Below are 19,010 nucleotides of genomic sequence, written 5' to 3'. Positions count from 1 at the left end.
AAATTCTTCTTGAAGAAACCTTGTTTGGCTTAGTAGACTTTATGTGAGAATGCAAGTTCTTTGTAGCTAATAGACCTGGGATTTCCTGAATGGGCTGTTTATAATATCCCACATAATGTGCTATGAGGGACGGAGGTTGTAAATAGAGCTTCTTATGCTCAGTAGAGACAACCATCTGTAGCAGCAGTGATTTAAAGCAGGGGTTTTCAACCTCTGGGTCCCCAGGTGTTTTGGCATACAACTCCCAGAAATCCCAGCTAGTTTACCAGCTGTTGGGATTTCTGGGAGTTGAGGGTCAAAACATCTGGGGACCCATAGGTTGAGAACCACCGATCTAAACCTCTAAAGCCAGCACAGTGCAGTTGTTTGAGAGACAAACTATGACTCTGGATATAATGGTGTGAATCCCTGCTACAGATGACATTTAATTACAATGTGATAGCATTCTTCCTGTAGGGTGTTTGATTACACTGATAAAAATTCAATAGTGATTTGAGATTTGAAATAAACAACCTAATGTTATGTCTATTACTACATCAGTACAGCATCAGAAAGAACTATTCAAAGAGCTTTACTGACCAGGCTGTTCGGGCATGTTCATCTCACCTGAAACGACGTCCTCTTGAGAAGCATCTCTTATAATGCACCAAAACATCTAGGGACCCACAGGTTGAGAACCACTGGTTTAAACCAATGTTGCTAGCACATGGATACCCCACATGTATAATGCTGCCTCTGATCCCACAGTGATTCCTCTTGTTAGAGGTCAGAACTGCCTATGCCAGATCCCCTCCTAAACTAGACTGCTTTCTCTGGTGCAGGACAGGATCCTATCCCATACCCAGATGACTTTTATTTATGACACTTGAGAGCCAGAGATCCTTTTACCTGTTGGAATGAAATATCTTTGCATGGCTCTGTACTCATTGTTCCTGTGTTGTTTTGTTCATGGAGTCAGCGTCCCAAAGCAGTGCTTGTGCATCTCTTCTTCCTCTTGAAAGACAATGCTTTTCAGGCAAGCAACAGTCTGGTGTGTTGGGTACTTCAATAGTAATCAAAAGTAGAATCCTCTAGAGTTAGGCATGTGTAAGCCAATGGTCTTAAATCAATTGAGGAGCCCCTTACTTCTGTATCTAGCTTGCAAAAGCATTTGAATATTGTTAATGCTTTCCCTACCAAAGTGAAGTGAATTGGGATATACTACAGCTGCTCAACCAAGATACACAACTGATGAAAGTGTGAAGAGAAATATTTTCTGGGTTGTTGTAGGTTTTTCCGGGCTATATGGCCATGTTCTGGAGGCAGTTTTTCTCCTGACGTTTCGCCTGCATCTATGGCAAGCATCCTCAGAAATATTTTCTGCTTCAGACATGGAAGGGCTAGCCTGTGGATCTATAATCCATGGAAATCCATAATCTGTGCAGACGCATAATCTGCATTAAGATTATGTATCTGCCTTTCAGATCAGGGGCTGACTCATCGGTAGAAGGAGGCAGATGCCCATCACAGCCCTTTTGACAGAGTCATTACACAAATGTACGCAGCTCAGTCTGCCTGCCTAAACACTGTTTTGCAGGAGAAGTGTATCAGGTGGGTGCTGCTGTATTGAACTCTGCTAAATCCTGTAAACACAGACTGCTATTTATAGCCTGTCAGCTCTTGTAGAGCAAGGTTTCCTGATCCCCACACACATCAAAAGAAAACAAAAGCTCGCAGGGGCAACAAAAGCACAAAACTTTATTGGATACAGCACTGACAGTTAGAAAGACAGGGGTTACTGGATTCAAATACAGCTATCCTCAAGCAGTGAAAGTTGGTGCAGGAATTCTAGCTTAATTTGGGGAAAGCTTTTTTAGGGTGGGGGTGAGGGTTACATGTACTAGAATCCAGCCACAGTTATGCTACTGGGAACTTCTGTGAGTGATAGAACTCTCTTCAGAAAACATTTTTTTCCAAGCTCTGAACTACAGAAGTACAGTTCAGGGCACAGTCCCATTAGCCCACTAGAAATCAGAGGAAACGTAGCTCTTCAAAGTTGTCTGCAGACCATGAGAGATGTACTAACTACTTAGCTGTCTTTGGAAAGCAGCATTTTAGGGCTGCACACTCAAACCAAAACTACAGGTCTGATGAGGCTTGTAAACAAATGGCTTTTCCTAGATTGAGTAAAAAAAAAACATTGACAACATCAGTAATGACACTTCATGTTTTCACAGATTCGGGGTTTGCAAATCTGCTAAATAATGGTCACAGCCCTCTGTTTTTGATCTGTCTACGCCTGAATGAAGCAAAGGAAAGAGGTGAGTAGTATTAGGTAAGCAAAGTTTTTTCCTCTTCTTGCTGCCATTGTCTATATCCTTGATTTAGGAAAGCCCACCAATACAGTATTGGCCATACAGGATGGATAGACGATTCTGGCAGGCCTTTGGTGAGCTAAGTGACAGCAGAAGTCATGATGTTTCCAAACTTTGCCCTCCAGCCTATGACCCTCTCCAGAGTGATCAATGGGCACAGACCATCACCAGTTGCTGAGCCGTGACCCCAAGAACAGTATTTCCAGGAATCCCCCTCTTATCATCTAAGGGATTCCTGGGAAAACTGGACCCCGAGGACACAGTAAAGGTTGGTCTGAGAGAAAATAGATCAAGAGATTCTCTCAACTGAGATTTTATAGTGTGATACAGCTGAAACAGGCCTTGAATGGAAAAGTGCACACCTGTCTACCAGTGGAGGAGGCATGTGAGCACCCTATCTCCTCCCCACCTGGTGTCAATCTATTGAATTAATTTTCTTAAGCAAGAATTATCTATGAATAATCAATCACCTCCTATTTAAGAGGGAGTATCTGCATAATCTGCATATTCTCTACATGCAGACACTATCCTGGAATGTATATAAAGGTGCATTGCTTCTTCTAAAAGGCTTTCTCTTTCTCATCCACCTGCCTTGTAGCTGGACTGAAGAACCAATGCTTTATATGACTGATGTACAAAGCAGTGAGGAAGACATACATTTTCTCATTGGTAAGCTCTCTTTCTTGGGCAACAAGAAGCACTTGGCCCATGAAAAAGTTTGGTACTGATTGGAGACATGGTCACTCTGAGGAATTGATTATCTGAGTGGCCAGTACTAGAGGCTTCCTGCTGCTTGCAGCCTATTCTGTTGTTTCTCTTCATTTTGCTCCTCACAGTCACTGATGTTATCCTATATACTCATGTATAAGTCTAGAAATTTTAATCAGAAAATCAACCTCTGAAACCTGCGTTGACTTACTAACAGGTGAGTACTATACCTTAACTGTCATTATAAAAAAGGAATGATCACCTTCCCTGAGACAAGTGGTAAACAGCACGGGCTTAGTTGGCTTCAAAAAAACCAAAAATAAGTACTGGCTCCCTCTACCCTCTCTGGCATGGTATTGCTTCTGACCTTTTTGAATACCTGGGCACGGAAATAGCCATGGCAGCCATGGTCAGCAGACCCTTTGAGGTGGCATTCTGTATGGAATGACCTTTGATTAATTCAAAGGTCTTATCAAAATCCATACATTTGGCCCCAAAGTCTGGCCTTGACTTATACAGGAAGTCAACTTGTACATGAGTATATATGTATATCATTCTAGCTGAAGAGCTGTGTCCTCTAATTTGGAAGACATACCTGTCTAGGCTCTCCCATTCCATGTGGCCTGGCAAAAGAGAGGTGAGGCTGGCACTGTTCGTTGCTTCGTTCCTCCCTTCCCGAGCTACAGTGCTTCATCTCAGACTCACAACTGACCAGAGATGCAGCACTGCACCTTGGGCTGGGAGACATTGAAGGAGTTCTTGTATCCATCCATCCAGCAGTCTTCCTGTAAAAGCTATAGAGGGGAAGTAAGGGGGTTACAATGAAGAAAGAACAACTACAATCTTTCAAAGTTTATGTCACCAAGGAAAGTTATAAAGACAAATGTTTGTCATAGGTTGCTTGAGAGCAGCAGAGGATGTTCTAGGGATGGTAATATTCTGCTATAATATTTCACTGAATAAGTTCCACAGATTTCTCCACCCTTAGGAGAACCAATGTTTCTGAACAGATCTTACTTTATTCAGGCATCCCAACATGTTTAAGAACATTATTATGCAGTATCCAGTAATGTATTTATTTCCACAGAAATCAGATAACTATGTGTTCCTGCATCCAGTGATGTACAGCTAGGTGAATGGATGTATTTTATTCTGCTCCTGTAGATACTGTAGATTGCAATAAAAGATAAGAGCTGCTCTAGGTTTTGGAGCTGACTGAGGTAGTACGCTTCGTTATTTGCTTTTGTGCCTTTCAGCAGACGTTCAGAGGTCAATAAATCAACATCTACTACTAGATAATTCACTTGTCATATAGCTGTGTTGTTTTTGTTTTTCTAGCTTACAAGTTGTGTGGAATTGCCAAAATGTCATATCCCCCATGTAATAACCCAATACATTTTCTAATTTGAACACTTTAAGTCCATTTAAACATAATGTGGATTGTTCTTTTGTATGGATATCATTTATTGAATTAGCTACTAAGGTACTTAGTGGCTTTACCCCAGGCAAGAATTTCAGGCATTTTGGGATCTGTAGAATAGTGCAGAAACCACTGTGGCGAATTCAGTGTTAACATGAACAATTATGTAGTTTCAGTATTAACCTACAATTATATAGTGGTCAAATTATCTTGGAAAGAAAGGTCCAGACTCAATTAGGAGGCAGGTAGAAACCTAAGGGACAAAGAAGGCAGCATGCTTAATGTGTATTAAGAAGCTTCCTCAAGTCACAGAAGATCTCTGTTTTCACAGAGCTTGCTTTTTCTCACTTCTATAATTTAACTATGCTTCCTTTTGTGATTGGATATTAACAAGCAAACACACACTTATTTCTCAAATATGATTGATGGGTCATCAGTGGAGGAAAAAATATGTTAATCACTATAGATATGCATTCCTTTTATCATCCAGTTTGGCCCTTCATCAAAAACCTAATATTCAGACCCTCTTCCCTTTCTCCCTATCAGAGAGACCAACAGATCATCTAATTTTAAGAATTATAGCAGTTTAATGGCACTTTAACTGCTTTGGTTCCATTCTATGGAATCCTGGAATGTGTGATTTGTGGTGGCAACAGAACACTCTGACAGAAATTACAAATCACAGAAATACTTCACGTTGAGCCATGGCACTAAATATGGTGTCATACTATTCTGTAGGGTGGTTTCAGTCCTAGAAACAGTTGTGAGGTGCCTTCACGAATAGAGACCAAATTTAATGTATTTGTGGCAGTTCTTGTGGCTTAACTTCAATGCCATAGATGTATGAATCTGGCCTATAGTGCGAAGTCTGTTGTTTGTGTTTTTGGTTTTATTTTGCTGTAATTTGTTGTTCGGGCTTGGCCTCATGTAAGCTGCCCCGAGTTCCCATTGGGGGAGATGGTGGCGGGGTATAAATAAAGTTTATTATTATTATTATTATTATTATTTATTTATTTATTTATTAAGTCTCCCTATTTCCCCTATAAGGATGACAGTTTGACGGACATGTGCTGAGGAAAGAAGTGAGCGGGAGATCAAGCTGTGGCTTCCCCAAGCAAGAGCTAACATTCTGTGTGATCCCAACTAGTCATGAAGCACAGCAAACAGAGCATCTGTCATAACCACATCCTTCTGCTGCTGTCCAGCAACCTCCGTCATCAGACAGCCAGGAACAAGCATTTCACAACAACCTGACAAGAAGCAGATGGCAGCTCCAGGGGCTGGAACTTCATCTGGCTCCTTGGCAGTCTGTCTTTGCCCTTTGTCTGCTCCATGCACAGTCCACAGGATCTATCATGCATCAGCACTCTCTCCAGACAAACTGCAGGGAGAGGTGTGCATTGTGGGACATAAAGGAGATGTTGTGCAGCTAACTTCAGATGAGAGGTGGGAGCAAGGCCATTAAAGGATCTTTCCAAAAAGAACATGGTGCTCATTTCACATGCTGTTAAATAAAAGGAAGGAGGAGGTAAAAACCCAATTTTTGATGGCTGAGAAAAAATGACAGAACTTAACTTAACTTTCCTTCCCCTTCCCCTTCCTTTCTTCCTTTCTTTCTTTTCTTCCTTTCTTCCCTTTCTTCTTTCCTTTTTCTTTCCCTTTCCTTCCTTGCTTCTTTCTTTCTTTCTTTGGCAGCATTCACCAGATTCTACAAAGCAGCAATGGATAACATGTATGCCAAATACTTTCCATCAGAAGTCCAACTGAGACCAAGAACCTTTCCAAATACCCTTATTTCAGATTGAAAAATATACTCTTCTCCAAAATGGATGCATCCCCTTTCCCTGACATTTACAAATAACCTTATATTTAAAAGCTCTGTGCCGTATGTAGTATATACTGAATATATATTTTTGCTAGGTTTTGAATACAACCTGGGCCTCTTGGAAGCTCCACATCAATGCCTAAGAGAAAGGTAGAAGAAAATGACTTCTCAAGACTTGAGATCACTTTAAAAGCTTACCAAAAGCCCAGATTTGTGTTTCGGAAACTCTGCCAAACATAACATTATTTCCAAACTGAGAATAGATTCGGGATGGGAAATCAAAAATGATAGCCAAGTTTGGGAATTAGCCACAATGAGTCAAAGGGACAGGCTGAACTAAAGGACAAGACGTCATTGCCCAAATAGTTTCCAAGGGAGATAAATCTCAGCCAGCATAAAAAGAAAAACGAAAATCAGGATTTTAGAGTCATCGCTGAATCATAGCATCTACAACGTTCCTCAGAGAAGTTTTTGGAGAATGGAATGTATATTATACTGTTCACAATCCAAAATTAAGCTCAGATCATGGCTTAGAATGAACTTACATATACTTAGAATGAACTTACACATACTTTTTCTGTGTTGGAATTTGACCATGATGTGACTCTTCTGAACTATAAACTTAAATGGGCTTGACAATCATTCCCACCAGCAAACTATAATTCTTAAGATTGTTTAGGAGATGTTATTACAATGGAATTGGTAGAGAAGGGGGGGAAACACGCATCTTCCTGCTCTCTGCTTTTGGCTTGAATATCAGCTTGTCTCTAAAGCCGCCCTGAGTGTTGTGCTTTGGGCTGCTATCCTTGAAATATCAATCAGATGATCAACTGATTTCAGAGAGGTCTCACATGATACAGAAGCTGTCTACATCACACAGCTATAGCATACCCAATGCTTCTGGATGCTGGGATTTGTAGTACAGTGAGGTATTCATTAATGAGCTCTTGTGCTGGACAGTCATGTGACTTCATCACACACCATAAAATCAGCATTTCTACACATTTAAGAAATGGCAACCCACTGTGCCCTTCACAGGATGCAGGATTCAACTGTGGGGGTGAGGTATTTTGTAAAGTGTTGGGTTTCTCCAACAATTCCTGAGTCAATTGGCAAATGACTTATTTTTAAATTTCCTTGCATAGAAATAGGCCAAATGGCCAATTTCCTAGTGTGATGTTAATCACTGTTGCCCACTTTTATTGCCCACTGAAACGAGGATGCGGTGTATGGGAGGAGCCGAAATGCCCATTTCTCCAGATCACCAGTGCTAAGACTTTGGGAAAGATAAGAGTTATTTAAGACCACTTCCTACAATCTGGGGTGATGTGGAGGGACAATAGGAGGAAATTTCAGTGCAAAGAACCTCAGGGAAAGTGCTGCTTTAAGAAATGCACTTCTGTTTCAGTCATGGGTCTTCATTGCAAACGTCCTCAGTGCCACCTTCAGAAAGGTGCTTCTGTTTCAGTCTAAGGGGTTTGAAAGCAGGGCTGGCATAAAGGATGCTTGTTTTAAAAAGTGTGCTGGTATCCTTGAAATGCAAGATTGCCTGCTCATGTGATGGAACTTAAATAGATGGTTGAGATAGAAGCTGGAGCAGGTGACCCTACGACCTTGTGCACCCTCCCTGCATGCCCTCCCTCCTCCCCTCATCAAATGATGGGGGTAGGAAAGCACCCTTTCCCCCATCAGATGGCCGAAAGGGTGGCATTGCATGCTGTCTCACTACCCTTTCTGCCATCATACAGGGATTTGGAAAGAAAAGTGCAGGTAGCGCCGTTGGAGGAAAGTGAGTGGTAACTGCCATGCATCATGTGATGGTGCATGGTGGACCCCATCCAAGTTGTGAAATAAAGTGACAAAACAGGGAGGTTTTGCCCCATGTGGAAAGGTCTTTAGTGTGATGGGTGTGGGCAAATTCCTCGTCTTCTTGAAAGACAGAATCCCATGAAATGCCACCCTTTCCCCCGCTTTCACTCATTTTCTCCAGTTCAGTGTGATGAAGTCAATGGTTTCTGAATTCTGGTTTGCTGTGTTCAGACCTGTCTGGCCATGTGGCCCATGGATTTTTACCCAGTTACAAACACAATGAAACCATGGATTCTTGCAGGTTTACAAACTTTGGTATGTTTAAGCCATTTTATGTCCTGACCAAGATGTAGCTTGTTTTTTTCTACTGCCTTCAACAACATATTGTATTCATAATCACCTATTGCATTTTGTTAATGGATATATTTGCAAAGATACCCTGACTTAATAAGCCTACTAAAAGACACAAAATAAAAATGGCTAAAAGCAAGCTTTCATGGAGAGGGCATGCATGATTTCACTGCGAACTAGCAAATGGCGCTAGCCTGTTATCTGTATTTCTATGCCTCTTCTGCTCAGGACTGGCTGTCCATTGTCCATCAGAAAGCTTTCAGTTGTCATCCAGGCAGCAGCTTCCTCCAGCAGGTATGCCTGAGTGAAATATAGAAAAGAAGGTGATTAGAAAAGAGCTTTCAATGTCTTCATGGCTCAAAGGGATATTTATTATTTTTCTTTCTTATGGCCATTGGCACTGTTCATTCTGATAATAATTTCTTCCTACAGAGCTATAGGGGAACAAATATCTTTCAAGGGTGACACTAAGCAATCCCACATATAAAGGGAAAACCTCACAAGCATGATAAGTATTAGACCATTTCCTAACACATCTTTAAATTCTCTTTTTGCAGGACCTTGTTACTACCATTATGCATCTTTCTAGACAAATTGAACATAAAACTACAGAATAAACCCTAATTCTTAGATGTATTAACATGGTAGACCATGGACCAGTCTTGGTCCCCAGACCATTAGCTGTTAGTCCATGTCATGTATCAGAAAAGAAAGAAACACTTGCAAGCAATGGCCACAATTATAGCCATGGTTCCTGGGGTGTTGGGAAAAAATAATTGTTAGTCATGCCATACTTCCTAGCTTGAGAAGTACTTTATTAGTGTAGTTATTGCCCAGACTCCCACCACAATAATCCATATTTATTTGGGGAAAAAGAGATAGCACTCTGTATCCAGCCAGTAACCCAACTAGAACAGACCCATTAAATCAAGTAGTGCATAATGAGACAAAACATTGGTAAATTTCATTGATTCAGCTGATCTATTCTCCAATAGGATTTTGCCCCCTCTCCTGAAAATGAAAAGCACCCTCCTAAACTGTGGGGTTAAGGAGTCTTTGGCTTTATAGCTATTTTAGCTTATAATAACTACAAGCCTTCCTGGTATGCCTGGTGTGTGGGACTGCGGGAGTTATCGTACAAAACTTTGGATGGGTCAGAGGTTCCCTCTCCATCTGTTCCAACAGCAATGATAAAGCTATTAAGTTGAGCAAAGCATAGCCACCCCCTAGTAAATCAGTGGTTCCCAGCCTTTTTTTTTTTTGCAATGACCCATCTACACATCTCTAAAATCCTGATTGCACTCCCCCTCCCAGTGACAGATAATTCTTATTATTCTAAGAGTGAACTCTGATTTGCATGGAGAAAGCCTAGAAGGCAAACTTGATCTAAACAAGTTTCCAAAAAACATGGCATCCCTAAAACAGAAAAATAAAAGAATGAATTAATTTGAGTAATTTGCATTGAATTCAGGGTAAGTTGTGTCCAACCTGATTGCGTGTATTTGGTAAGAATATGCGAGAATATCCTGTCACCTGACATTAATTTTCTTGCGGCTGATAATCTTAAAAATCAAATTGTCCCCTGTGGAGTGTGTGGCTCATTTTAGGAACAAGGGAAGTAAATAAATATATTGTTTCTGAATATAGAAAGTATCTTTATTTGATATGAATTATTGCCATTGCTAGAATTGTATCTTTCAATATTGGTGGAGTTGTGAAAACAATAATATATTGCAACTGACAGGCACAAGAACTTGCAATATTTGCTTTAATACTCAAAATAGTGTGCAAATGTCCCCACCCATGTTTAGTTACTACAATTGCAAACCTTCAATGTATATGAGGCTTACGCCTCGTTACTTGGGAGTAAATTGCATAGGCCCCAGAGAAACTTATTCTTGAGTCAGATTCTGCTGTAAATTTTTGCCTCGCATTCTCCCTCTGCCTCATACCTGGCTGATGATTCTTCCAAAGACTATGGCTCCAAAGACACTGAATAAAGGAATACCATCCAAAGATTCATTGTGCTGATGTAACTGGCCGCCAGTCTGCTACTGAGCACACTTCAAAGTACTGGCTTTAGCCTACACAGCTCTTCTGGCCCAGCTTACCTATCCGAATGTATTTCCCACTATGATCCACCTCAGAGGCTAAGATCACTGGGGGAGACCCGGCTCTCGGTTCCACCCCCATCACAAGCACAACTGGTGGGGATGAGAGACAGGGTCTTCTTAGTGGTGGCCCCTCAGCTGTGGAACTCCCTAGTGAAATTAGATCGGCCTCCTCCCTCCTGACCTTCAGGAAAAAAACTAAAAACATGGCTTTGGGACCAAGCTTTCAATTGGTAAATTGGAGCAGTGCAATAAGTGTTTACAAAATAGCATAATGACAACTTGGATCGGCCCTGGAGTAGGATTTGGATTGTGTGGTTTTAAGTGATGTTTTAATGTTTGATGTTTAATTGTTCTGGATTTTAATGCATTTGTTTAATTATCAATATGTATATCTATATGTGGCATCGAATTGTTGCCTTTGTAAGGCCGCTCGGAGTTCCCCTCAGGTTTGAGATGGGCGAGGTACAAGTGTGGTAAATAAATAAATAAAATAACTTAGATCATTTCAGCTGACCACTACTTTGGGTGATTCAAGGTTAAGTGAAACAGCTCAAGGGCAATCAACATGGGAGTGACTGGTGTGCTACATTAAGAGGAATCATTGTACCTATATCAAAACATCAGTTTTTCAATAACATTGATCTGAGGGCATAATGAGCCACAGCCCCTCCTGGGAACATTGACTGTTTTACCCGAATGGTATTTCCTGATGCTCAAGAGCAGTCCTCAGCAAATGAATGAACTTTTGGAAAAAAACAGTGCTTCAATAGCATGCCAGAATTGATCCATGTAACATTACGCTTCCAATGATCTCACTAAGTGATGCCAGCTCTACAGCAGCACAAGGAAAGGCACAGACCCATGGCCATTAATCCATACAGACAATTCCCTGTTGGAGGTCCTTGTTCTCCAACTTTCTTGGTCAGTATATTAACAGCGCTCCATGCAGTCATGCCAGCCACATGACCTTGGAGGTGTCTACAGACAACGCTGGCTCTTCGGCTTAGAAATGGAGATGAGCACCACACCCCAGAGTCAGACATGACTGGACTTAATGTCAGGGGACTACCTTTACCTATATTAACAAAATTTAGAGCCTAGATTTTTTTTTGAGGGACTGCAATTCCCCAACTCCAGACAGTCGTGGTAGAGGTCTTCTGGGAGTTGTGATTCAGAAGTATACCTTTTCCCCAAGTATTGGATGAGATTAGCTGGATCTTAAGGAAAAAGCCAAGAAACATGTTCTTGCAGAAATCTAGGCTAAGTTCTGCTTCTTCACAACACAAAGCAGGATATGCTGGCCAGATTTGCTATTACCCTTCAAGAGTGAGAATCTGTCACTGCTAGCATGCACATTTCTACTGCTTAATGCTTTTTGGATGCTGCATCCTATTCTATTTGGGGTCAGAGCTTTGGGAAAGTGTGGTCGTGGAGAAGAGGAGGAAGATGCTGCTTATGCCACTGCAATCTGAAATGTCCATCTGTAAAAACATGAGCATACAATTTATGGCTATAGGGCACTTAAGGATATTTATTTATGTTTACTTTCCTATAGACCAGGGTTCAATTTTCTGCACAGCCATAAAACTCACTGGGTGACCTTGACAGAATCACATACTCTCAGCCTCAGAAACCCACCCTTAGGTTCACCATAAATCAGAAACAACTTCAAGGAACACAACAGTAATCAGCATGGAAAGTCTAGGGTCTCTCCCACTCCATGCAACTGTAGCAATTTGATCCCACTTTATTTATCATGACTGATCTGATAAAATCTGGGGTTTTTTATTTTTAATGAATTCAGTTTTTTTTTCCACACACATACATATATTCTATATTATCGAAATTTATTTTTAGTTAAGGTGGAAGCTACCCAGCCCTGAGCAAAAGACAAACAATCAATCAAACATTTAATTAAATAAACAAATACAGTTAGAACATTTTGCTCCCAGGATCAGTGTGAGTTCTGGCTTCTGGCAAGAGTTCTGGGACACAGAACATAAATGAGTAAATGAGCTGGCTTTAGTCTTCAGATTGCAAAGAAGAATAGACATTTGGAGCCCCTTTGCACTACATAATGATAGAACTGTGATTCCACTTGAACTAACATAGTTTCAGCGTATAGAATCTTAGAAGCTGTAGTTTAGAATCCCAAGCCAGAAAGTTCCCTGCTGCCTCTGAAAAAACTACAAATCCCAGGATTTCATAAAATGTTGTCACTGAAATTAAAATGCAACCGTTGTGTTGTAACTGTGCAGTGTGAAAGAATGGCTGTCCAGGGAGGAGGAACAATGTCTACATGGCATTTGTTACTTATACATGATTAAGACAGGATAGCCTTGCTGTCACATCTGCTTATAAATGCAAATCCAGCAGTCAAAGATATAAGGAGGAAAGGGACTGCATGAGGTTAAAGGGCACCTATTAATCCACAACTTATCTAAACAGACTAGAGCATTTACATGCAGGGGGACGGGGGAAAGTAAATATGTACTGCATCCAAAGGCATGAAGCATGGGTTCTCTTCTGATACAGTCTTATCCTTATCAAACCCTGTCATGAATTGTACCCACAAGGGTCTATGGAAAAATAAACACTCCATTTGGTTAACTTCCCCACCCCCACCTCACCCGGCTCAGATCAAGTCTTCTTCTAGGGCCCCATGGGAGGATGAAGCCATGACGGATTGTCCTGAAACTCTTTTGGAATGAAGTATGGCTCAGCAGTCTATATGACTTGGAAGGAAAGGGTCCTCTGGGAAATTATACCAGTCCCTAATGCTGGATGGGAAAATGTCTTGAGAACTTGAGTCAGTGTGAATGTAATCTTGCAACTATCCCAGGGTCCAGTAAGATGGATGTTGACAGAAGGGCTTGGAACGCCCTATTAACTCTTTCCTCCTTTACTGGTGTTTTTCCAACAATTGTTATGAGCAAAAGGGTTTAGGTTGCTGCTTGGAGTGACAATAGGTGGGGCAACAGAGCAACATGGGAAGGAATAGCAGTGGAATTGCTCCCTCCTCTCCATCTTCTTTCTTTGCTCACTTAGGCCAGTGGTTCCCTACCTGTGGCCCATGGACCACCAGTGTCCACAAGAATGAAAATGGGGTCTGTGGCCTCACCATAACTACACTGTTGCCTTAAAACCACTCAGCAATGAGAGTGACTGCTCTTGCAAAACCCTCTTATAGTGCTGAGGCAACGGGGATGTCAGGTGGGGAGAGGCTGACTACCCATGAAAGATTACTACTACCACATCAGCCCTAGTTTATTAAATATGGTTTTCTTGTGGGCAAGCAGATGGCAACTACTGGATGGCATATGTTCTGTATCAGAAACTAGATCTGATGTGGTCTATCCAATGCAATTTTCTGAATCAGCACCCCAAATAACCAAACCGAATCTAAAGTTGACCAAAAAATTGATTCGTAACGTTTTTGGTACTAATGTTGGAGAATGGTCCCTGATCAAGTGGTCCCTAGTAAAAAAAAAGGTTGGGAACCACTGATCTAGGCAATGAGTGACCATACTAACCATGTTATGCCTGCTGGCCATCATGATAATGAAAATGAGGATGGGGTGGGGCCGTGAATACTATCCCATGTCCTGAGGCCACCCAAACCCAGGAAATACTGAATGGCCATGGAACAGTTGAAACCTATACCATTTCAGAACCAGGTGAACTGCTTACAGGGGCTCAAAGTTGTTATTTGCTCCAGATTCTTGGGGAGAATTCAGAGCAAACTGCAATTTTGACTCAAGGCTGTGTTCAAGGTGGCCTTTCCCCATGTTAAATCAGCTCCATACATTATTTAGCTGCCAGGGAGCTGATTCACACACCCTTCAGGATAACTGGTATAGATGTGCTCTTGGGCTACAAAAACCTTTACTACCAACTTACTTCCCTCAGCTAGCCATTTGTGGAATAACGTTTCATGTTAGATAGCTCTCTGTAACAAACATCCAGAGTCCTCTTTTTACTGCAGGCTCACTTGGAATAGTACTTTGTGAATAAGCATAAAACAATGTGCATTACATCAGCATCCTAAGGTTGTGTGTGTACAATTAAAATACTAAATATCAGCTATTAAGAAAAGAATCCAGAGGAAGTGAGGGTGAGCTGTTCTAAGTATTTCAAAGACCCACATTTGCTGAATTGTATACATACATATATTTCACAGCTGATGGGAACCAGATGTACTTTGTATTCCTATGCCAATGTTGAAGTATGAAATGCAACTACTTTGGGAAGCAAGGGATTCAGGAGGAGAAGGGAAGATGAGGTTAGAGAGCACTGTTTAGCAGCCTTCTCTTTTGCCCCCAGGGTTTGGTTTTCAAATAAAATGCTTATGAGAAAACAAAGCAAGATCCCAATCTAGTCCCACAGTCTCAGGCTGATTAACCTCGAGTTCAGGCCCAGACCCTCACACAGACTATAAATAGATCTGCCTTTTCCTTTCCCATCCTCCCAGCAGGAGCTGAAAATGCCTGCCCTTTTATGGTCAAAATGGCAGATTCCTAGAGCTGAACAGCCCAGATCTCCCATGCTGGGGCTCAGCCAAGAGGCCCTGGGGGATGGAGCAGCTCCAGGCCTTCCAAGCTGCTGCTGCTTCTTTTCAGTGAGCTTGGCTGGGATAAATCACAAGGCCAAGAACAAAGAATGGGTTTTCAGGGGATGATGCTGTTAAGGCAGTTTGCAAATAGGTTAAAAATGTTGCTGTATTCTGCTCTTCCACTCCTGTGCTCCCATCTCTTCTTGCACACTGCAATCACTAACTGCTGGCTTGGGCACAATTCCAATGACCAGACAATCTGTTTTGAAAACTAAACTCTCTGCTTAGAGATGAAAGACATCTGTTATTGGTGGTTTTGTAAATAGCTTGTCATACAGTATTATGTGCCTGCACTTTTGGTGTTCATGGAATATGTACACATGTATTGAGAAATGTGATGTTGAACATGAAGAGATGGGGTATTGAAACTCCAATGTTGTCTAAAGTTAAGAACCCAGGCCAGAATTCTGTTGGAGTATTGTATTCTCATAATTCAACTTGCATCTATGGAAAATATAATGGCATAATGTCCACGTCCAGCAGAAGGCTACTGTTATGTGACCTTGGAGCAGAGCTGGCAAATAGACTAATGGATCAAAACACTAATGTACTTTGGTCCCCAATGTACATTTATCCCACAATGCACAACAAGCAACCCAAAGTGCAACAGGCACTCTTGTTCATGGTCCATTGCACATTTTTGTAATTCAGCCATAGGGTTCTTAGTGCCTCCATTACTTGGTAAAGTGCTCACAAATTTATGTTGAGGATTCCAGCCATTGTCACTTTTAATCAATGTGGAATTCCTATACTCTTCTGGTGTCAGTTTGTTGTTGTTGTTTGCTTTCAGGTAGTTTGTGACTATAATGACCCTATCACAGGGTTTCTTGAAAATATTTATTCAGAAGAGATTTGCCATCACTTTCCTCTGAGGCGGAGAGTATGATTTACCCAAGGTCACCCAGTGGATTTAATAGCTGAGCAAGGATTTGAACCCTGGTCTTCCAGAGTTGTAATCCAATGCTGAAACTACTTTATCATACTTGATAGTAAGCGTAGTTGTGCAATGGAACAACTTGCCTAGAGAAGTAGCAGGGTCTCTTTCTCAGTCTTCAAAAAGAGGTTAGACAGCTAACTACTGGGATTGAACTTCATAGCCTCTTTTGACTCTATACTTTACCATTTTTTCATATATTCTTTTATTTTTACTCGCTGCAGCTCTTGCCCTGCAATCAGTTTATTCCTCAAGGAGAATTCCAGGCACAATAGTCAGAGGGTAAAACCACATTACGAAACCAGTGGGGCAGAGTGTGTGTGCGTGTGTGCGTGTGTGTGTGTAATATAGCACATTAACAACACCCTAAAATCAAATATTAGGAACATCTTTAAGATTGAAGGCCAAATTCAATTTCAGAGAAGTTCTTAAGGGTCACGTTACACTAAAAGGGTAGGAAGGAACCCAACATACAAAAATATTTTAGCATGAAGCTTCTAATAGTCTTGGAAGTGACATCGCAGACTTATCAGAAAGAGAAAAAATGGCATTAAATGTTGGAAGCTATTAAATGATAATGGGATGTTGAGGGTGGTGTGGGCAACTGGGGACTGGAACCACAAGAGATCCAGATTCAGCTTCAAGGTCTAAAGGACCCGTATTCCAGATTTAAGAACATCTCTCTCCTTCTTATTGCTTCAGAACTGAAAGTCATCCCAACCTGAAGTTGCCAGAATGAGCTAGAAGATGTAAGTGTGCATAGTTAAATCTAGAAAACTTGCTTGTATTTTTGTCCTATATTGAATTGTGGGTTCAATTTCCATCTCTGTAACTTGCTTTTGTAGTAGAGGAAGCAGTGATGAGTGTTGAACTATTGTAGCTGGTATTTCTGGAAAGAGTAAAACAAAGGCCTTCCCATCTTCTTTGGCATGTGCAATGCGAGTTTGTCACTGAAAGCAATATAGATTATCCTTCTGGGACGCCTCAGAGATATGGGACTTGGAGGTACTGCTTTGCAGTGGCTCCGGTCCTTTCTTGAGGGACGGTCCCAGAAGGTGTTACTGGGTGACACCTGTTCGGCCCCACAGCCGTTGTCATGTGGAGTCCCACAGGGTTCAATTCTGTCCCCAATGTTGTTCAACATCTACATGAAGCCGCTGGGGGAGATCATTCGGAGTTTCGGACTGAGATGTTATCTCTATGCAGATGATGTCCAGATCTGTCACTCCTTCTCACCTGTCACCAAGGAGGCTGTCCAGACCTTGAATCGGTGTTTGGCTGCTGTATCGGACTGGATGATGGCTAACAAATTGAAACTGAATCCAGACAAGACAGAGGTCCTACTGGTCAGTCGTAAGGCCAAACAGGGAATAGGGTTACAGCCTGTGTTAGACGGGGTTACACTCCCCCTGAAGACGCAGGTTCGCAGCTTGGGAGTGATCCTGGACTCATCGCTGAGCCTGGAACCCCAGGTTTCAGCGGTGGCCAGGAGAGCTTTTGCACAATTAAAACTTGTGCACCAGTTGCGCCCGTTCCTTGGGAAGTCTGATCTGGCCACAGTGGTCCACGCTCTTGTTACATCCCGAATAGACTACTGCAACGCGCTCTACGTGGGGTTACCCTTGAAGACGGTTCGGAAACTTCAACTGGTCCAGCGAGCGGCAGCCAGGCTGCTCACTGGGGCGACATACAGAGAGCACACCACCCCTCTGCTGTGTCAGCTCCACTGGCTGCCGGTTCAGTTCCGAGCCCAATTCAAGGTGCTGGTATTGACCTATAAAACCCTGTACGGTTCCGGTCTAGCGTATCTGTCCGAACGTATCTCCCTCTACGTCCCACCACGGAATTTAAGATCATCTGAGGGGGCCCTGCTCTCGACTCCACCACTTTCCCAAGCAAGGCTGGTGGGGACGAGGAGCAGGGCCTTCTCAGTGGTGGCCCCCCACCTGTGGAACTCACTCCCAGTGGATATCAGGGCATCGACATCACTCCTGTCCTTTAGGAGGAAGGCAAAGACGTGGTTGTGGGACCAGGCCTTCGGGCAATCTGCTAACTAGATAGGACAACCAGGCAATTAGGACCGGCAGGACTGATATATGTGGACTGATAAATGTGGAAGAAAACTCTGAACCATGAGATAGCGAACATTGACTAGCAATAAGGAAGAAGTGGTTTGTATCGGTTTGTATGAAATTTTATTGGTTTTATTGGTTTTAACGGGTTTAGATGCAATGTATTGTTGTTTGCTAAATTGTGTTATTTTGCTTTATTGTTTATTATTGATGTATGCTATGGGCATCGAATTGTGCCTTGGATGTGTAAGCCGCCCTGAGTCCCCTTCAGGGTGAGAAGGGCGGGGTAAAAGTAAACCAAATAAATAAATAATAAATAAATAAATAGATTTCCAAAGAGATAGTGCATTTTCGAACAGAATATAGTCTGAACAACAGTTAGCTTCCCCTCTGCCTTGTCTTTCCAGACCCTCTGCTTCAAAACTTGTTAGCCAAGATCACCCCTTACTACATAAACTCCCCATCCTCATGATCTCTCTTATTCCATTTTACCATATTGTTTAGTTTTAAGATTGCCAGGTCAGCACAATTTTCAGAATCAACTTTAGATCTTTGTGATATCACAAGAAGCAGGCCCTGGTGATGTTTTAAGGGTGATGTTAGTAGGAACAATTCCTGGTGATTTTGTTAAACATCTACCACAGTTGTATAGATCAGGGCTTGTTAGACTTTTCCTCTTGGGATCTCCTTTGGCCTGAGAAGTTTTTGCATGACCCCAAGTACGTTGGTATATAAAATAAATAGAAAAATCAAACATTAAGTGATAACAAATTGGCATTTGCAAGCCTTGCTAAGCAAACCGATTTTCCTT

At 41.9% G+C, this 19,010-nt stretch overlaps 1 long non-coding RNA gene across 1 annotated transcript in view; it reads right to left on the bottom strand.

The window, feature by feature from the left end:
* Positions 1 to 1,713: 1,713 nt before the first annotated feature.
* LOC132768799 (uncharacterized) overlaps positions 1,714 to 19,010 on the bottom strand; it is a 29,652-nt gene continuing 12,355 nt past the window's right edge. The window contains exon 2 of the long non-coding RNA XR_009630748.2: positions 1,714 to 8,767. This is a non-coding gene — a long non-coding RNA (uncharacterized lncRNA). The remainder of the gene's footprint in view (positions 8,768 to 19,010) is intronic.

This window comes from Anolis sagrei, chromosome 2 (genome assembly GCF_037176765.1).
Source record: "Anolis sagrei isolate rAnoSag1 chromosome 2, rAnoSag1.mat, whole genome shotgun sequence".
Taxonomy (NCBI): Eukaryota; Metazoa; Chordata; class Lepidosauria; order Squamata; family Dactyloidae; genus Anolis; species Anolis sagrei.
This window is presented reverse-complemented; position numbering and strand designations above follow the sequence as displayed.